This window comes from Protopterus annectens, chromosome 6.part0 (assembly GCF_019279795.1).
Source record: "Protopterus annectens isolate FY-2018-M chromosome 6.part0, PAN1.0, whole genome shotgun sequence".
Classification (NCBI taxonomy): Eukaryota; Metazoa; Chordata; order Ceratodontiformes; family Protopteridae; genus Protopterus; species Protopterus annectens.
Genome location: NC_056737.1, coordinates 1,262,550,717 through 1,262,570,264, shown reverse-complemented (window position 1 = coordinate 1,262,570,264; position 19,548 = coordinate 1,262,550,717). Strand labels below are relative to the sequence as shown.

At 44.0% G+C, this 19,548-nt stretch overlaps 1 protein-coding gene across 3 annotated transcripts in view; it reads left to right on the top strand.

Annotated features, from left to right (window-relative positions):
- The window catches only part of GTDC1 (glycosyltransferase like domain containing 1), a 3,282,804-nt gene that overhangs the window by 1,432,334 nt on the left and 1,830,922 nt on the right, over positions 1 to 19,548 (top strand). The window lies entirely within an intron of this gene.

Below are 19,548 nucleotides of genomic sequence, written 5' to 3'. Positions count from 1 at the left end.
ATTACAGTGGTATACAATAGATATGATTATATTTCTATCTGTTTTTTTAACTTGACATAGAAGAATACATCATACCAGTAGCAAGCACAATGCTCAGTATTGTATATGTTTACATTTATCCCTTCTTACTGGATGGGGCTTGGCATTACTGTCTCTGAACTTTCATCTTTGAGTAACAGATATTGTCTTGCAGAAATATTAGTGTTACTTTTTGTTTTTAAAATAGTAACACAAGAGTACAGTTACATTATTGAGTAGTAGTTTATATTGATATCAGTAATCATTTTTATAGTAAAGTGACAACATTTCTGTTTTTCTCATAGGTGCTTACTAGGCTGTTGATCTATGAGGATCTTAAGAAGCTTAGCCTTACAGCCCATGGTAGTTTTTATCCCTTAAATTTTGCATATGAATAACCCAGAGAAGGACCAAACAGTGATATGTTGGGACGCTTACATGCGTCCCCTGTCCATGAATGACAGGGGTGCTAAACCGGGGGTGAATTTATTACCCATTCATTCATTCATTCATTCATTCATTCATTCATCCACATTGCATTTGAGTAGAGTAAAATAAGTACTTTTCTTTATATGGCGTGGAATATGGTTCCATAGAAGTAGTATTCTCAGTGATACTAACTATTCCTACAACATATTCTATTTATTTTGCAAAACAGATTGAAGTCTGGAGTGGACTTGTGAATCTGTATTAGGTCTGACAGAATAGGGTCTGTTGAAGCTCTATATGTGGGCCAGAGGTCTCTTCTCCATAGCCTGTGTGAAGGCTGCCAGCCTAGCTAGATAGAATATTGTAAATAATTCTATGTCATTGTAAATATTAATATAATCCACAGGCTTGTTTTTACAAATGTAAGAAAACTAAATGTAAGAAATGTGTGTTATATGCTCTGAGCTTCAGAAATGTAACCACAGTGCACCCTGCTGGAAGAAAGCTGATAAGTGAAGCATTTTGTGACTGATCTCAAGCTCGGAGACAGGATGTCTGCACTAAGAAATTCTTACTATTGTCATAGGGCAAGAGTTAATTACTAGGTGTTATTTGTAAAGAGTCCTTTATTGCTGTGGTTTCCTGGCAGGTGCAAGATTAAAAACAAATGTTAAATTTTGAGTTCTGTGAGCCTGGGAAACTTCAGCAGAGGTGTCGAAAATTATGTAATGTGAAACGACTCAGCAGTAATGTGTATATCAATTTAAGACTTTCTCAGAGAGAAAGATTGAGCATTTTGGATTTTGTCTAAAGCTGACAACAACTCACCAGACACATGTTTTGCTTTGTTTGTAAGTAGTTAGAACTGTGATTTCTCTGAGAGTTAGAAATTTAGCCAGAGTAGCCTAGCTGTTTTCTATATATGTCAGACTATCGTACAGCATTGTTTTAAAAGTTTCCTGTGATTTCTGAACTCTGTAATGTCATTGTGTTGAATGAATAAGTATTGTCTTGTATTTTTATTATTTATTATTAAATATTTTGAACCTTTGAACTGTGGCTGTTTTGTGCAGAGATAATGTAAGCTCTTAGAGAGTACTTGCATGTATTTGGTGATATTGTCCAAGCCACTCTAATAGTCTTGCTGCTCAGTCACACTTACTGTTTGGATAACAGTAACATTGCACAGTGAAATCGGTCACCCTTGGGGAAGGGCCTTATAGTAGCTAATATTAGTGGTTGATGGCAGTCGGTACTAGCCTGGGCAGAAAGGGGGTACAGCTGGAGAACCTGTGACAGCCTTCCCCAGGAGTGTCTGTGTGTTTGTATATAAATCAAATCTTAAAGTGTGTGTGTGTCAGCTACTTGGGCAGGGACACGAAGCACTGGTTGGACAGAGAGGGTGCTGGAGGTTTTAGCTTGACCACTAGGCTGAGATCAGGACCCTATAGCTGTGACAGTGGAGAGAGAGGGAGAAACCAGCCCCAGACTGCCTGTGATCTCTGTGGGCTCTTGTGGGGAGTTGTACTTTACTGGGTGTGTACTTGTTATCCCCCCAATGTGCATGTCCCTCGCTGGTGCTAGTGGTGAGTATTGAGGCTCCTTGATTACTGGGCCAGTGCACCTGCATCACATATTAATTGTTTGACAGTGGTGGGATATCCACATCAGATATTAATTGTTTGATAGTGGTGAGTTAGCCACATCACATACTAATTGGCTTGTAGTTGTCTGGATAGTGAATTCCTGTAGCTTGTGTACAGTGATCACTGAAGGTGTTTTTGTACTCTAAATCGGCCATGCAGTCAATATTCAGAGTTCAGACCACAATTGTTTTATTTCTTTTGTTAGCTTAGTTAGTCAGGGAGAACAAGCAAGCGTGTTAGCAGAGGAATATGGCAAGCTGACAAGGAGCCAGTTGGATGAGATGTGCCAGGCTAAAGGGTTGGTGCATGGAAACCTTACTAAAGCAGACATGATTTCAACTTTGGTCACAGCTGCATTAAAGAAAAGCAACCAGGAAGATGATCAGACTGGCCGTGGAGATGTACAACACTCAGAGAATAGATAGCTCAACCTTTCTGCAGAGAACTTAAAAATCCATCTGGAGCACGAAGCACTGGTTGGACAGAGAGGGTGCTGGAGGTTTTAGCTTGACCACTAGGCTGAGATCAGGACCCTATAGCTGTGCCAGTGGAGAGAGAGGGAGAAACCAGCCCCAGACTGCCTGTGATCTCTGTGGGCTCTTGTGGGGAGTTGTACTTTACTGGGTGTGTACTTGTTATCCCCCCAATGTGCATGTCCCTCGCTGGTGCTAGTGGTGAGTATTGAGGCTCCTTGATTACTGGGCCAGTGCACCTGCATCACATATTAATTGTTTGACAGTGGTGGGATATCCACATCAGATATTAATTGTTTGATAGTGGTGAGTTAGCCACATCACATACTAATTGGCTTGTAGTGGTCTGGATAGTGAATTCCTGTAGCTTGTGTACAGTGATCACTGAAGGTGTTTTTGTACTCTAAATCGGCCATGCAGTCAATATTCAGAGTTCAGACCACAATTGTTTTATTTCTTTTGTTAGCTTAGTTAGTCAGGGGGAACAAGCAAGCGTGTTAGCAGAGGAATATGGCAAGCTGACAAGGAGCCAGTTGGATGAGATGTGCCAGGCTAAAGGGTTGGTGCATGGAAACCTTACTAAAGCAGACATGATTTCAACTTTGGTCACAGCTGCATTAAAGAAAAGCAACCAGGAAGATGATCAGACTGGCCGTGGAGATGTACAACACTCAGAGAATCGATAGCTCAACCTTTCTGCAGAGAACTTAAAAATCCATCTGGAGCTAAAGAGACTTGAGTTGGAGGCCAGGCGTTTGGAAACAGAAGCAGCAGAGACTGAGACGTCTACAGGCTGATGAGAATGAGAAACTAGCTGAGGAGAAGGAGAGGCAGAGGCAGCACGAAAAGGAGATGCTGACGCTTCACCAGAGTCATGACGGTAATATTGAAGGGAGTAACCAGATCCCAGAAGCAAAAAAGGTCAGTAAATTTCTTCCGCAGTTTACAGAGTATGTAAACAGTATGATGTTGACCAAAGGCTCTGGGTACGGTTCCTGACCCCCTTACTCCATGTTAAAGCTGTAACTGTGCTGTCTAAATTATCTGATCATTAATTTTTTGATTATACTGCTAAGAATTGTTTGCTAGAATTTTTTAAGATAACACCTGAAGCATATAGGAAAAAGTTTTGTGAGCATAGATGCAAGGCAGATGAAAGTGTGTGTGAATATGTTGCTGAACTAAGGACTTATTTTCATAGGTGGGTGAGTGGATTTCAGCTCACCACTTTTGAAGGGCTGGCAGACCTTTTGGTGAGGGAACAAGCCCTTAGCACTTTGCTTGAGGACATGAGGATCTGGTTAGCTGATAGACAATGTGCTATTTCAGATGAGTTGGGGAAGAAAGGAGACCTATACCTAGCAAACAGGGCATCACTGCACAGGAAAGGGACACCCAGTGCTGCTCGTGGGTCTAAGGGAATCCATAGTGGGTAGCTCAGACTGCCCCAACAGAATCTGCCAATAGCAAAGGAAGCCACTAGTCCAGGTGCACATCCAGGACCTAGGGTTAAATGTTTGGAATGCAACCAATGGGGCCATGTGGCATATAGATGTCCACGGAGGCAAGGTGGGGAACGAAAGGTGAGGATGCCAATAAGTGGGAAGTACAAAATACCAGCAGTAGGTTGTCTTGAGACAACCAGGGTACCAAACTACCACCAGAGGTTATATCCTATCGTAGTGAATGGCAAAGAGGCCATTGCTAAGAGAGACACAGCCTCTGACATAACCATTGTGAAGCCTCCAATGGTTACAGAGAAGCACTACTTGCCTGGACATTCTACTCCAGTCAGAGCTTTAGGAGGGACCCTATTCCAAATACCTTTGGCTAGGGTTCACCTTGGCTGGGAGGGTGGAAAAGGAAGCCAGCAAGTAAGTGTGTTTAAGGTTATCGCTGAAGATGTCCTGATAGGGAATTATTTTGATAATACAGTCCCATGTGCTTATGTAGTTACATGCAGTCAGGCTTGGAGACAAGCATGTGGGCCTGGTAGCCTGAGGGAGACCCAGTCAGACTGCATACTTGCAGCCAGGACTGGTGAGGTCATTACTTCAGGTAGGGAGCTACCCTGTAGCAGTGAGACTGAAAGGGAGCCACAGCTGCTTGTGGGTACTGATGTTCCCCTGGACAGAGTGACTGCAAAGATAGAGGTGAGCAGCAGTACCCAGGCTGACGGTGAGGCACCGCTGCCAGAGGATGCCAGACTTCCTGTGGAAGAGGAGCTGGGAAGGGTTACAAAGAGAGAGTTGGGACAGGCTCAGCTCTCAGTCCCTACATTGCAAGGCCTGAGGCAAGTAGCTAGTGAGGCACCTGATTCTCAAGGGAAGGGGGAATTTGTATACTGGGACAAAGGGTTACTGTATAGAGAGTGAACCCCTGAGAAAGGGCTAGAAGGTGAGAGAATACAGCAGTTTGTAGTGCCTAGTGCCTAGAGCCTACCGTCTGGCGCTTCTAGCCATAGCCCATGATATTCCCTTTGCACTTCATATGGGCATAAAACACACAAAGAGACATATTATGCAGAAGTTCTATTGGCCTGGAATTTCCAGATATGTAACAGGGTACTGCAGGACCTGTGAGCAGTGCCAAAAGGTAGGCAAGGCGGGAGACAGGGTGAGACCTCCTTTGATGCCTTTGCCTGTGATTGAGGAGCCATTTCAGAGGGTAGCTATGGATATTATGGGACATCTCAGTACCCTAAGTTCCACAGGGAAATAGTATATCTTAGTGGTAGTAGATTATGCTACAAGATAGCCTGAGGCAGTGGCTTTGTCCTCCATTGAGGCGGAAAAGGTGGCAAATGCTTTGTTAGAGATTTTCAGCAGTGTAGGTTTCTCAAAAGAAATACTGACTGACAGAGGTGCCAATTTCATATCAGACCTGCTGACGTATCTGTGGAAATACTGTGGGGTGAAGCACCTGAAGACCACCCCCTACCATCCCCAGACTAATGGTCTTGTTGAGAGGTTAAACTCTACACTCAAGTCCATGCTACTGGCATTTGCAGACCAGTTTAAGAGGGAGTGGGACAAGTATTTGTCCCATCTGTTTGCTTACAGAGAGGTTCCCCAGGAATCCACAAGTTTTTCACCATTTGACTTGTTGTATGGGCATAGGGTGAGGGGGCCTCTAGATTTAATTCGTGATGAGTGGGAGGGTGAGTGTGAATATCACAAGGAGTCTATTGCGGCATATGTTCTAAACCTCAGGACAAGGCTTAGGGAACTCATGGGTTTAGCCCAGGAGAACCTGGCAGAAGCCCAACAGCAGAAAAAGGTCTGGTATGACAGGAATGCTTAAGCTATAGAGTATGCTGTAGGGAAGCAGGTGATGGTTCTCATTCCTGTCAGACACAGCAAGCTGCAAGCAGCCTGGGAGGGACCCTACAAGGTGGTAAGGACGGGCAGTGATGTTAACTACATGGTAGAACTGTTAGGCAGGAGGCAGGGGCACAAACTGTACCATGATGTTCTTCGTGTTTCACTGTTGCAGTCATAACTGCAGGGTGTTCCTGCCGGCAGGCAGCCCGAGGTCGGCCAGAATCCCAAAGTCTGGGTCCGGCGTCGGCTGTACAAGCTAGTACCCTGACGTCAGTACGCTTTGGTACATAGCCCTCAGCCGACGCCATCTTCTACAGTCTTTCTTGCTGTGCAGTGGAAAGCAGCTCGCAAGTCGTTGGTTGGCGATTTTCGAACAGCGTTTTTTTGTTGTTGTCGGTCCGAACTTATTACTTCTCTTCTCAAAGCTAAGTACCCCGTTGGGGAATCTTTTTCTTGTTCCTCCGATGTCAGAAAAAGTTAATAATTGTATAGCGTGTGGGAAACAAATACCTCATAAAGATTTCCACTCTTACTGTTTACCTTGCTTAGGCCCTGACCACGACGTTTCTTGTTGTCGGTTCTGTGCCAGGTTCAACTCTCGTACTATTAAGCGCAGGTACGATTGGGCTTTAAATTATTTTGGCAGACGCTTCAATTATAGAATGTCGTCGGACACTACCGGAGTTCAAAAGAAGCGCAAAGACAAAGACAGGCCTCCAAGGTCCAAACAGGACTCGTTGCAGCTGGAGCCAGCGTCCAGTTCGGCTGTCGTCAGTGAGGCGCTTTTGCAGCCCCTGTCGTCCGCCACTTCTGAACCGATGGCCGATACGGACTCCCATTGGGAGCCATCAAGGCCCACTATTTTAACTGCTGCAGGACCTTCGGACGTTGCTCCTTCAGATGGGTCCAGAACCGCTGTGCAGGTACCGGCTTCTGAGGGGGTTTTCAGGCCTACTCACATCACTATTTCAAAGGCAAAGGCAAAGACAAAGACTCCTGTTAAGTCTAAAGTTCCTGCTCAAGTTGCTTCTGAATCCACTCCCAAGACACAAAAGCAATTATTAAAGATGGCTGAAGATTTGCTTACCATGATTAGGGGTTCTCACCCCCCTCCTGAGAAAAGGCCTCGACAGGATGTTACTCTGGATTCCTCTGACCAGGCTTCTGTATCTTCTGTTTCTTCCTCAGATCAGGACTATTCCTTTCCCCCTTATGAGGATTCGGATGCTGAGGACTCTTTACCCTCGGCCTCTCCGCCTGAGGATTTCTCTTTGGGGAAACCTTGCATGAGATGAGGGAACATTTTCATTGGGAAGGACAGGAGTATTCTGCTTCCAAGAAGAGGCTTAGGGAATTTTTTCTTCTTCCCCAGCATAGGCCTTTAGCTATCCCTCCTGTTTTGGACATTGTAGATGATGCTTTTTCTGAGGCTAATTTGAATCCTGATTCCATGCCTCCTGCTCCTTCTAAGCCTGATAGATTTTATAGGGTTCCTGACTCTCATTTATTTTTATTTAAAACCCTTCTGGATCCTGAAACTATTTCTCAGGGCTCTAAGGCTGCTAAGGTTGCTACTTCTAAAAATCCTATTCCCTCTGAGAAGGATTCTCGTGCTTTAGACAGGTGGGGGAAAAAGGTATATACTTCTGCAACCCTGTCTGTAAGGGCTTTAAATTGCCAGTTTCATATGTTTAAGTATCAGCAATTTCTTTTGTCTGTTTTAAAGCAAAAGCTTGCTTCCCTTCCTGCTTGTGCAGAGGATAAGGAACTTCAGGATGTTTTGCATGCTACTGAACAAGTGAACAAGCATAGTTTACATTGTGGTTTTGATGCTTTGGATGCTTCTTGCAGGGCTGCAGCCTCTGGTACTGTTATCAGGAGACATGCCTGGCTTCGTGAACAAAGTTTACCTGAACAGGTTAAGGCTAAGTTATTAGATGCCCCTGTTCAACATGATGTTCTTTTGGATCTAAGGCTGAGGAAGTTATTAAAAGATGGAAGAAAAGGCAAAGTCTATGCAGACTGTAAAAGATTTCTTGCAAGTTCAGCCTCCTAGATTTTCCAGGAATTGGCCCTCTAAAAATTGGTCCTTTCCCACGCCTGACAGGCCTCAAAGGGGAAGATATAGGCGCTCCAGAGGTCGTGGTCAAGGTCAGGCCTCTTACAGATCTAGACAATGGACTGCTTCTTCACCTAGAAGGGAGAAGACAGATCCCAATCTCAAAGAAAGCAAGCTCAATGACTCTCTCGGTTGGGCTACAGGACCCCTTCACCTGGATGCCCTTCTCGGAGGAAAACTCTCTTTTTTACGAAAATTGGACTCATATTACCCAGGACAGATGGGTATTGGACGTGATTTTAAAAGGTTACAAATTCCACTTTCACACTTTGCCAAGGGCTCACGGTTGGCCAGATCTGCCAAAACATCAATGGTCAGAGGCCTTAACTCAAGTGGATGCTCTTCTGGCCATGAGAGCCATAGAGCCTGTTCCTCTCTTGGAGATGGGAAAAGGTTTTTATTCAAGACTGTTTCTGGTTCCCAGAAAACAAAACTCATGGAGACCTATTCTGGACCTTTCTGTGTTAAACACCTTTTTGGAAATTCCAAAATTCAAGATGCTTACTCTGCAGCAACTAATTCCAATGCTCTCTTAGGACGCCTGGATGGTGACATTGGACTTAAAGGAAGCCTACTTACATATTCCCATCAGGCAAGAACACAGGAAATTCCTCAGGTTCAAGGCAGGTTCGAGGCACTTTCAATTCTCTGTACTGCCCTTTGGGTTATCTACTGCGCCCAGAGTCTTTACCAAGTGCCTGGCACCAGTAGTGGCTTACTGCAGACTTCAGGGGATCCAGATTTACCCCTATTTGGACGACTGCCTTATTCAGGCAGACAGCAAAGAACTTCTGCTTCAACATCTGGACTTTGTTCAACGTCTTCTCCTCCTACTGGGATTCTCAGTGAACACAAAAAAGTCACATTTGATCCCTTCTCGACAAATGGTATTCTTGGGAGCCCTCTTAAATACAACCTTACAAAGGGCTTTCCTCACTCCAGAAAAACAAACTCAGCTGGCTTCTACTTTCAGCACCTTAGCAACTCTATCTCAGCTCACTGCAAGGAAATTCCTGCAGGCTCTGGGCTACATGGCTTCCTGCATTCTGTTGATTCCAAACGCAAGGCTTCACATGAGAAAGCTTCAATGGTATCTGAAAAGTGTATGGTCACAGCATTACCACGATCTGGATATTCTGATTCCTCTGATCCCCTGCCTTCAGAGGGAGTTCCTCTGGTGGTCCAGGGTATGCACTTTAAACGAAGGAAAGCCTTTTCGTCTTCCTCAACCTACTCAAATCTTAACCACGGACGCCTCGGATTATGCTTGGGGAGCGCACTTTCTAGACAATTGCCAGCAGGGAACCTGGACAAAGGACCATCTTCACTGGTACATCAATCTGAAGGAAATGTTGGCAGATCAGAATGCCCTTCTAGCCTTCAAGAACCTTTTGCAACCAGGGCCTCTGCTAATTCGCGCAGACAACACCACGGTCATGTGGTACATCAACAAGCAGGGGGGTTCTCATTCATACCCCCTTTGCAGACTAGCTATGGCTTTATGGGACACAGCTCTAAATTTGAATCTACATCTCCAGGCTCAATTCATTCCAGGGAAACAGAATCTCTTAGCAGACAGCCTGAGCAGAAACATTTCAGATCCTCACGAATGGATGCTAGACACCAACTTATTCAACAGGATTTCTGCAGTTTGGGGATGTCCCCAGATAGATCTGTTTGCATCCCATCTCAATCATCAGCTACCTCGCTTTTGCACCAGGTCCTTCCACAAAACAGCTTGGAGAGTGGATGCCCTGTCCTTCAGCTGGAGAAGCCTTTCAGCATATGCCTTCCCTCCTCTTTCTCTACTACCTCGGGTATTACTGAAGATAAAACAGGACAAGCCCAAGTTTCTCATCTTGATTGCTCCGAATTGGCCTCGACAGTTTTGGTATCCAACTTTAAAGCACCTGTTCTTGGGGCCTCCTTGGATTCTCCCTCTGAACTCTTCGCTTTTGTCCCAGCATCGGGGTCAGTTACTACATCCCAACCTCAAGACCCTTTGCCTGGCAGCTTGGCTCTTCAAAGGAATTTGATTTCCTCTAGTCTTCCCAAGCAAGTTTTGGATGTTCTTTTGGAAGCTAGACGGCCTAGCACTAGGAAATCCTATGCCTCTAAATGGAAGAGGTTTTGTATTTGGATGCAGGACCGAGGCTTGGATCCTCTAGTACCTGATCTCTCTTCTATTTTACTTTACCTTTCAGAACTTTTATCTAAAGGACTTTCCTTTTCTTCCATTAAGATTCATGCTTCTGCTATTTCTGCGCATTTCAGTTCTGATCCTCCTGTTTTTTCTCATCCTTTGGTGAAGCAATTCTTGAGAGGGGCTAAAAATTTGCGGCCTCCCAGGACCCCTCCTGTCCCTGCCTGGGATCTTAATTTTGTTTTAGAAAAACTAACTTTGCTTCCTTTTGAGCCTGCTGCATCTTCAGATATTAAGTTTTTATCCTGGAAGACTGTTCTTTTATTGGCTTTGACCTCTGCCAGAAGGGTCTCAGAGTTGCAAGCTCTTATGGCTGTGGAACCATACCTTATTTTCCATCAGGACAGAGTATCCTTGAGGACCAATCCTACTTTCATGCCTAAGATTAGGTTCATAGGTTCATAATAGGCTATCTGCCCGAGGGCATTTACAAGCCTAGCCCATAGTTTTGTGGCTTACGCCACCCCTTTAGTATGGGGAACTATACCCATTATTTTGCTGTGCCTCTGTTGAGCAGTGACACTGAGGTAATCCCTGGGGTATATCTGCGATCTCCCATCCATTGGTCAAGATTTCTCTTGAACAAGGCCAGCGAGGTGCTCTGCCTCACATATACCGGGATTTTATTCCACAGCATAGGGAGTCTTTGGGTGATGAATCTATCCCTCCAGCACGTCCTATTAATAGCCGTGTCGAGGTTTAAGTCTCCCGCCCTTGTGGCTCTGACGGATCTAGATTTTTTGAGGTGAAGCATATTCATCAAATCTGGGTTTGACATGGCCTTGTATGTTAGGCAAAGGTCACCTCTGAGCAAGTGGCGACTGAATGGAGCGGGGGTTCTTTCAGTGGGGCAGAATAGGACAGATGTTTGAGACCCTTTATCCTTTTGGTGAGGAACTTTGTGGCCTCTCCAGCTGCTGCAAGTGTCGGGTCAGATACATTCCGAATGGGGCATTGTACTCAATCATTGGTCTGATGAGTGATGAGTATAGGGAGACTATGACCTCCCTTGATCTAGATGAGAATCCCTTCATGATAAGGTGGGCAATGTAGAAGGTCTTCCTAACTACTTTAGCTACATGGGTGTCGAATGACAGACTACTATCAACCTGGGTCCCCAGGTCCCTGATAACTTCTTCTGTACTCAGTGGATTGCCACCTATTTGGTAGCTAGGGGTAACCTTGTTTTTCCCGAAGGGTATGACTATGCATTTTTTGGCATTTAACTTTAGGCCATGGCTCTGGCACCAATTATCCGTTTCTGTGAGACCCTTCTGAAGGATATCTGTGTCAGATGTGTTTTCTACTATGGCGCCCAGTTTGCAGTCATCTGCAAACTTTGTCAGCCATAACCCTCCTGTGTTTGCTTGTACTTCGGAAAAGTAGATGCCAAACAAGAGTGGGCCCAGGACTGAGCCCTGTGGTACACCACTTGTGACAGGCTTTGAGTCTGACATGGCGCCAGCAACTCTGACCCTGTGGTCATTGATCATGATTTCGAAAGTGGCTTTAAATCAGACAATTCACCTTCCTACTTTCTTTCCAAATCCTCAAAATAAAGGGGAAAGGATTTTGCATTCATTGGATGTGCACAGACAGTTACGATTTTACCTGGACAAGACTAAAGAGTTCAGAAAGTCTAATCAATTGTTTGTTTCTTTTGCCTCCAGTTCTCTTGGAAAACCTATTTCTAAACAAACTATTTCCAAATGGATTGCTTATGGAATCAGATTTTGTTACACTCATCATGGGAAACTGTTACCAGGTACCATTAGAAGTCATTCTACTAGAGCAGCTGCCACTTCTACAGCTTTCCTCAGAGGAGTCCCTATCAAGGATATCTTGGAAGCTGCCACATGGAGTTCTGTGCATACTTTTTCCAAGCACTACAATCTCCCCCCTGTTTTCTAAGACCAGGGCAGGTTTTGCCTCTGCTGTTTTGCAGGGTATTCTTGCCTCCCCTGCTTCTATCTAAAGCTTCCTCCCCTTTTACACTGCTTTGGGATTCCACCCTACAGTTATGACTGCAACAGTGAAACACGAAGAACATAGTACAGTTGTGTACACCTACCATAAATGTAGATGTTCGAGTGTCTTCACTGTTGCAGTCGGGCTCCTCCTCCTATCCCTCTTTTTCTCCCTTTTCCTTTTTTGTGGTGTATTTGTGTTTCCTTGTTGGATTCATTTTTGTTTTGTTGGGGACTTCTGACATCTAGGGCAAGAAAGGCTGTAGAAGATGGCGTCGGCTGAGGGCTATGTACCAAAGCGTACTGATGTCAGGGTACTAGCTTGTACAGCCGACGCCGGACCCAGACTTTGGGATTCTGGCCGACCTCGGGTTGCCTGCCGGCAGGAACACCCTACAGTTATGACTGCAACAGTGAAGACACTCGAACATCTACATTTATGGTAGGTGTACACAACTGTACTTTAACATGATGAAACCTTACCATAATAGGGAGGCCCTTGTGCTGAGTATTTGCAGTGGATTGCAGGAGGAGTTTGAGGGAGATCTGGTGACTGATCTCCTCAATGAAGCTCGGACTGACACCTCAGTGGAAGGGGTAGCAATGTCCCAGCAGCTATCTCCTACCCAGGTTCCAGAAATCCGAGCAGTGTTACAGAAGGTTTGGGGACGTGTTCACTGGGAAGCCAGGGTGCACCCACCTGGTGCAGCACCAGGTGGATACAGGACCGCAAAGGCCCATTAGGCAGGCCCCTTACAGGGTTCCTGAGAGAGTCAAACAGACTCTGAGGGAGGAGATACAGGAAATGTTGGAACTAGGGGTAATTCAACAGTCCAACAGTCTCTGGAGCTCCCCAGTGGTGCTGGTGCCAACGAAGGTTGGCAGCACCAGGTTCTGTGTGGACTACAGAAAATTAAATAGTCACTCAGTGTCAGATGTTCATCCCATGCGTAGGTCAGATGAAGCCCTAGAGCAGCTGGGTGGGGCTAAGTATCTTTCCACTATTGGTCTTACCAAGGGTTACTGGTAGGTGCCCTTGACTCCCAGTGCTAGAGAGAGATCAGCCTTTGTGATTCCTTTTGGCTTGTATGAGTTCACAAAGATGCCCTTTGGGATGAAAAATGCCCCAGCAACTTTCCAGAGGCTGGTAGAGCATATCTTAACAGGAGCAGGAGGGTTTGGCCTTGATACCTAGATGATATTGCCATCTACATCCATTCCTGTCAAGAGCACCTTCAACATATCAAGGAGGTGCTGGGCAGACTACGGAGGGCAGGGTTGACAATTAAGCCCAGCGAATGCCAGGTGGGTATGACAGAGGTCTCCTACCTGGGACACAGAGTGGGGAGTGGTAAGATCAGGCCAGAACCTGCCAAAGTGGAAGCCATTCAGGTATGGTCTGCACCTGTTACCAAAAAGTAGGTGAGGACATTCTTAGGGACAACAGGGTACTACAAAAAATTCATCCCCTGTTATTGTACCATAGCTGCTCCCCTCACAGACCAGAGAGGGAAAAACAGGCCAGATAAGGTAGTGTGGACCACAGCATGTGAGCAGGCATTCCAGAAGCTTAAATAAGCTTTGGGAGGACCCCCTGTATTAGCCTGTTAAGATTACAGCAAAGAATTTGTTGTGCAGGTGGATGCTTCAAACCAAGGGTGGGGGCTGTACTTAACCAGATTTCTTCAGAGGGAGAAGAACACCCAGTGGTTTATCTCAGTCATAGGCTCCAACCCAGGGAGGAATGCTATGCAGATGTAGAAAAGGAATGTCTAGCCATAGTGTGGGCACTGCTGAAACTTCAATTTTATCTGTATGGAAGAAAATTCACTGTAGTTACAGATCACAATTCCCTAACATGGTTGCTCCAAACCAGCTAGCAAAATGCCAAGTTGCTAAGATGGTGCCTAGGGTTGCAAGCATATGATATGTCAGTGCAGCACCAGAGTGGAGTTAGCAACACCAGTGCAGATGGGCTCTCAAGACAGGGAATTGGGTTAGATATACTCAGATAGACCTAACCCTCTCAAACAACGCTTCTCAAGGGTCACTTGAAAAACTAGCTTGAGTTCTCCAGGTGTGTGGGGGGGGTTGTGAAGGCTACCAGCCTAGCTAGATAGAATCTTGTAAATAATCCTCTGCCATTGTCAATTATTAATATAATCCACAGGCATATTTTTAGAAATGTAAGAAAACTGTTACATGTTCTGAGCTTCAAAAATGTAACCACAGTGCACCCTGCTGGAAGAAAGCTGATAAGTGAAGCATTTTGTGACCGTTTGCTCTCAGGCTCAGAGACCGGATGTCTGGACTAAGAAATTCTTTCTATTGTCTTAGAACAAGAGTTAAATACTAGGTTTTATGTGTAAAGTGTCCTTTATTGCTGTGGTTTCCTGGAAGGTAGAAGATTATAAACAAATGTTAAATTTTGAGTTCTGTGAGCCTGGGAAACTTCAGCAGAGGTGTCAAAATTATGTAATGTGAAATGACTCATCAGTAATGTATATATCAGTTTAAGACTTTCTCAGAGAGAAAGATTGAGCAGTTGGATTTTGTCTAAAGCTGATCACAACTCACCAGGTGTTTGCTTTGCATTGTATGTAAGTAGTATTTAGAACCGTGATTTCCCTTAGAGTTAGATAGAAATATAAGCAGATTAGCCTAGCTGTTTTCTATATTTAAGGCAGACTATCCTACAATATTGTTTTAAAAGTTTTCTGTGATTTCTGAACTCTGTAATGTCATTGTTTTTAATGAATATGTATTGTCTTATGTTTTATTATTAAATATTTTGAACCTTTCAACTGTGGCTGTTTTGTGTAGAGATAATGTAAGCTCTTAGAGAGTGCTTGCATGTATTTGGTGAGACTGTCCAAGCCACTCCAATAGTCTTGCAGCTCAGTCACATTTACTATTTGGATAACAGTAACATTACACAGTGAAAGTGGTCACTCTTTGGGTAGGGCCTTATAGTTGCTGATATTAGTGGTTGGTGGCAGTGGGTACTACTTTATAGTCTGGGCAGAAAGGGGGCACAGCTGGAGAACCTGTGCCAGCCTTCCCCAGGAGTTTCTGTGTGTTTGTATATAAATCAAATCTTAAAGTGTGTGTGTCAGCTACTTGGGCAGGGACACGAATCACTGGTTGGACTGAGAGGGTGCTGGAAGTTTTAGCTTGGCCATTAGACTGAGATCTGAACCCTGTAGCTGTGCCAGTGGGGAGTCTTATTGGGGATTTGGAGAGAAAGCGAGAAACCAGCCCCAGACTGACTGTGATCTCTATGGGCTCTTAAGGGAAATTACACTTTACAGTGTGTGTACTTGTTATCCCCCCAATGTGCACGCCCCTCGCTGGTGCTAGTGGTGAGTATTGAGGCTCCTTGATAACTGGGCCAGTGCACGGGCGTCACAGTCTCTATAACACTGAGAAGTGAGAGAAAGTTAGTTCTGAGATGGTCTGCATAGTTTTTATGATTTATTAGGTCCTTCAGCCTTTTTTTTTTATTAGTGAGAAGCACTGTGATCATTCCAGTTGTGAAAAGTGTTTGGACAGGTACATACCTGATTGGCCTGATTTGTGCCAAATACAGTGGAATGTATGGATCTGGAAGCAGTATCTTTAGATACAATCTGTGTGATGAAAAAGGACTTCATTAAAACAGTGGCTCTGAAAGGCTAGTTCATTGTTGACGTACATTTCCAGATCCCTAACTGCAGAATAATTTTCAGGGGTGTGTTGTCAATGTGATAGTTACGAGGGGAGTCATGCTTGCTGGAGGATATGATTATACACTTCTTGGCATTTATTTTTAAGTTATTGTTTTGACACCAGCTATCAGTTTGTGGTTCACTGGACAGGCAAACCTGGTCAGCCACAAACCCTTAAGACTTGTTTTGACTTAAACAAAGTAAATGCCAAAGAAGAGTGGCCCAAGAACCGAACTCTAAGGTACACTAATAATGCCAGGTCTTTTAGGGGAGGTAAAGCTGCCCACTCTAACCTCCTGTGTTCTTTTTGTGAGCCAATTTTCTATGCATAAGGGTTGACATTTAGCTAGGAGAGCTTAATCATGATACCGAAGTGTGAGAAGGTGTTAAACTCCTTTGAGAAGTCTAGATATGTGGTGTGCACTGTTTTGCCATCGTCCATTGCTTTAGTAACTTTTTTGAAGAAGTCGATCAAGAGAAATAGGCAGGACTTGCACTTGAGGAATTCAAACTCATATGGGTCGAGTCTATAGGTCACCTGCAGCCGTGTTCATTAATTCATAGCCATCCTTTCCATAACCTGACAGATAATACTGGTCAGGCTTATGGGCCTATAATTACCCAGTTCTAATGAAGCCCTACCTTTGTGCAAGGAAATGACTTGCAGCCTCCATTCATGCTGCAGTGAAGCCTGTTTTGAGGCTGATATTGAATAGCTTCTGTATCAGATCAGGCAAGTCAAGTTTCAGGTTGAACAGTAGGTAGCCTGGTATGTTTTCTGGCCACATAGACCTTGTGATGTTCAGCATATTGATCATTGCTGCAGTAGCCTTAGCTTATATGGATTATATCCTACCAAAGATATAACAACTGTCCTGATTTCAAAGCTTCAGGGCACATTTCTAGCACCCAAACTGTCAGGCAGCTTGAACTGAGCTGAGCTGATTGACAGGTTTGGGTGCCAAGCCCTACAAAGCTTTACTGTCGCCAAAGGGTACTCTCTTTTATGGCTTTTGAGGATTGATGGTTGTCTTGATGCTGTTCCTTTGTTGGGAAGCTAAGTTCATTGAGGTGGGGGGGGGGGGTAATGACAACATCCATTTTCTATATATTGTTTGTGTTTTGTCACTTTCCTGTTCAGGAAAGTTATTTTAAAGCTAGGAGTTTTGTGTTTCAATAAACTGTCATGAGACTGTATCATACTTTTAAACAGGAGCATGTTTTTACTGTCAGTTTAAAAGTTGTGTAAAGTAATTGAAAACTATTTTTTCTGTGGAGAAATTGTGTTTTAGTTTTTGAGACTAACAAAGCGTTTTAAAGTGCTTTTTCTGTGTTTTTGTGTGAAAAAAGTGACTTCTAAAGACTTGTAGTTTTTACCAACCTTTGCTGCTTGTCCTACAGGTGGCACCATTTTCAGCTTGACCATGAATCAAACTACCGGTCCCATGTTTGGTCCTTCTTCCAACCACAAAAAGAAAAATTAAGCAAATAGCTATTTTCATCACAGCAGGCCAGCAGTTTAACTCAGCCACAGGTGGTTGAATCTGCTGTCACCATTTGTTGTACCTTGGACCACACATCTTTTTACCCCAGATCCCTCTGGTGTAGCTCCTTCAGCCACTATAGACAGGGTTAGCTACATCCTCTTTGGCTTTTGGGGTCCCCTCAGTGGGCAAGGGAGAGCCACTATCAGTCTGGGGAGAGGGAAGAGGGAAGGCTTCTCTGTTGCGTCAGAATTCTGTACCCTTCCCTGAGGAAGCTGCTGCTGCTGCTGTTAGTAACATGGCTGGCCCTATTTTTCCTGTCCAAAGGAAACAGAAAAACTAAGCATGTGTCTACCCTTCTTCATATTTCCTTACATAGGAGTAGATTACTAGGTCTAGCTCCAGGTTTAATTCAGGCTGTTGATCCTTCTTGTAAAGTAGTTGCTGGTAAGAGAAGGAGGGATACCTCTTTTCCTGAGGAGATTCAAGATTCTGAATATGAACAGGAATATGAAAGGACAGATACAGGGTTTTTCTCCTCAGCTTTCTGATTCAGACTCTGAGGAGAGCTAAGATTCTGATTCTCCCTGTGGATGTTTCTCTTTCTCTGAGACTATTGCTAGAATGCTCCAGTGTTTTTAGTGGGGGAACACTGAGATTACTCAGTCCCTTACACTATACTATGAGTTATTGCAGAAGAAATTTCCAGAACCTACACGCATTCCTCATGTTCTGTCTGCTTCAGAGGATGTGTGTATTACTGTCTGCAATTTTTCTGATGGTCAGCCAGCTGCCCCCCCCCCCCCAAAAAAAAAACAAAAACAAAACAGGATGTATAAAGTTCCACAATCTTCTACGTTTTTAGACACTGTTCTCAAACCTGACTCAGCAGCTGTAGCTGTAGTTGATCTCCCTGCTGCTAAATACTTAATTCCAATCCTATTTTGTCTGATAAGGGTGGGAAAATGATTAATAAGTATGGGAAAAGTGTACACTTCTGCAGTTTTGATTTTCAAAAATTTGAATTGTCACATTAGTATGTTCAAGTTTGTTCTAATTGTGAAAGCATGAAGGATGTTTTATCTGATGCCTTCTTGTGAGGAAAATCTGCTTAAAATAATTAGCTTCTTCTGTTGCACAAGTCGATGTTTATGGTTCACAGTATTGTGTATGACTGTTGATACTTCTTCCAGAGCTGTGGTCACTGGTACTGTTTTTGAGGAGGTTTACATGGCTGCATTCTCAGAATCTTTCAGATGATGATAAAAATCATAATTTAAATTCTCATTTGGATAGAGATGTAGCTTTTGGTCCCTTTCCTCCAGAGGTGATCAAAAAGTGTGGTGGAAGGGTAAACTGATTCAAGGAATCTCTTAAGAATTTTCAGTCCTTCCTTTCCAAATTTTCTAAAGGATTCTGTAACTCCTCATCCACTTTTGGCTAAAACCAGAATAAGTAGTCACAACAAAATACAGGTAAACTGGCATTGAAAAAGAAATTGCAAGGGGGCTCAGAAAATAAGCCTCAAACCTCCCAAAACCAAGGACCGTCCATCAAGTCTGAATCACTGTTCAAGTGACCTTGAGACCCCTTCCCACCCTGGCCCCCTTTTTTTTTTTTCAGAAAGTCTGTATCTACATTTTTCTGTTTGGCAACTGATCATTTCAGACCAGTGGGTTCCTGAAGATCATTCAGTAAGGTTACAGATGGCAGTGGGAGGAAATTCCTCCTTTGCAGGGGGTCATTTCTCATCCTCTAGATCATACTTTTTTTTTTTTTTCTTCCAGTTCTCCATCCCATACCTCCATCACATAGTGTCCCAATGAGTGAAAAAACAGTTCCTCCTTCCGAGGTAGGGAAGATATTTTATTCAAGGGTGTTCTTAGTGACAAAGAAAGAAAACGTTCAGTTCTGGATTTTTTCTAAACTTGTTTGTGATAGTGCCCATATTCAAAATTATGTAATTTCACAACGTGTTACCTCTTCTTCCTCTTTCAAGTTTCCTGGTAACACTAGACTTAAAAGATGCTTATCATCACATCCCCATTTATCCATACTTCATATGTTTCTTAAAGTTTTGTGTGTCTGGATCACATTATCGGTACCCTTTAGACTATCCACTCCACCAAGAGTGTTAGTGTCTAGCTCCTGCTATAGCTTATTGAAAGCTGTAGGGTGT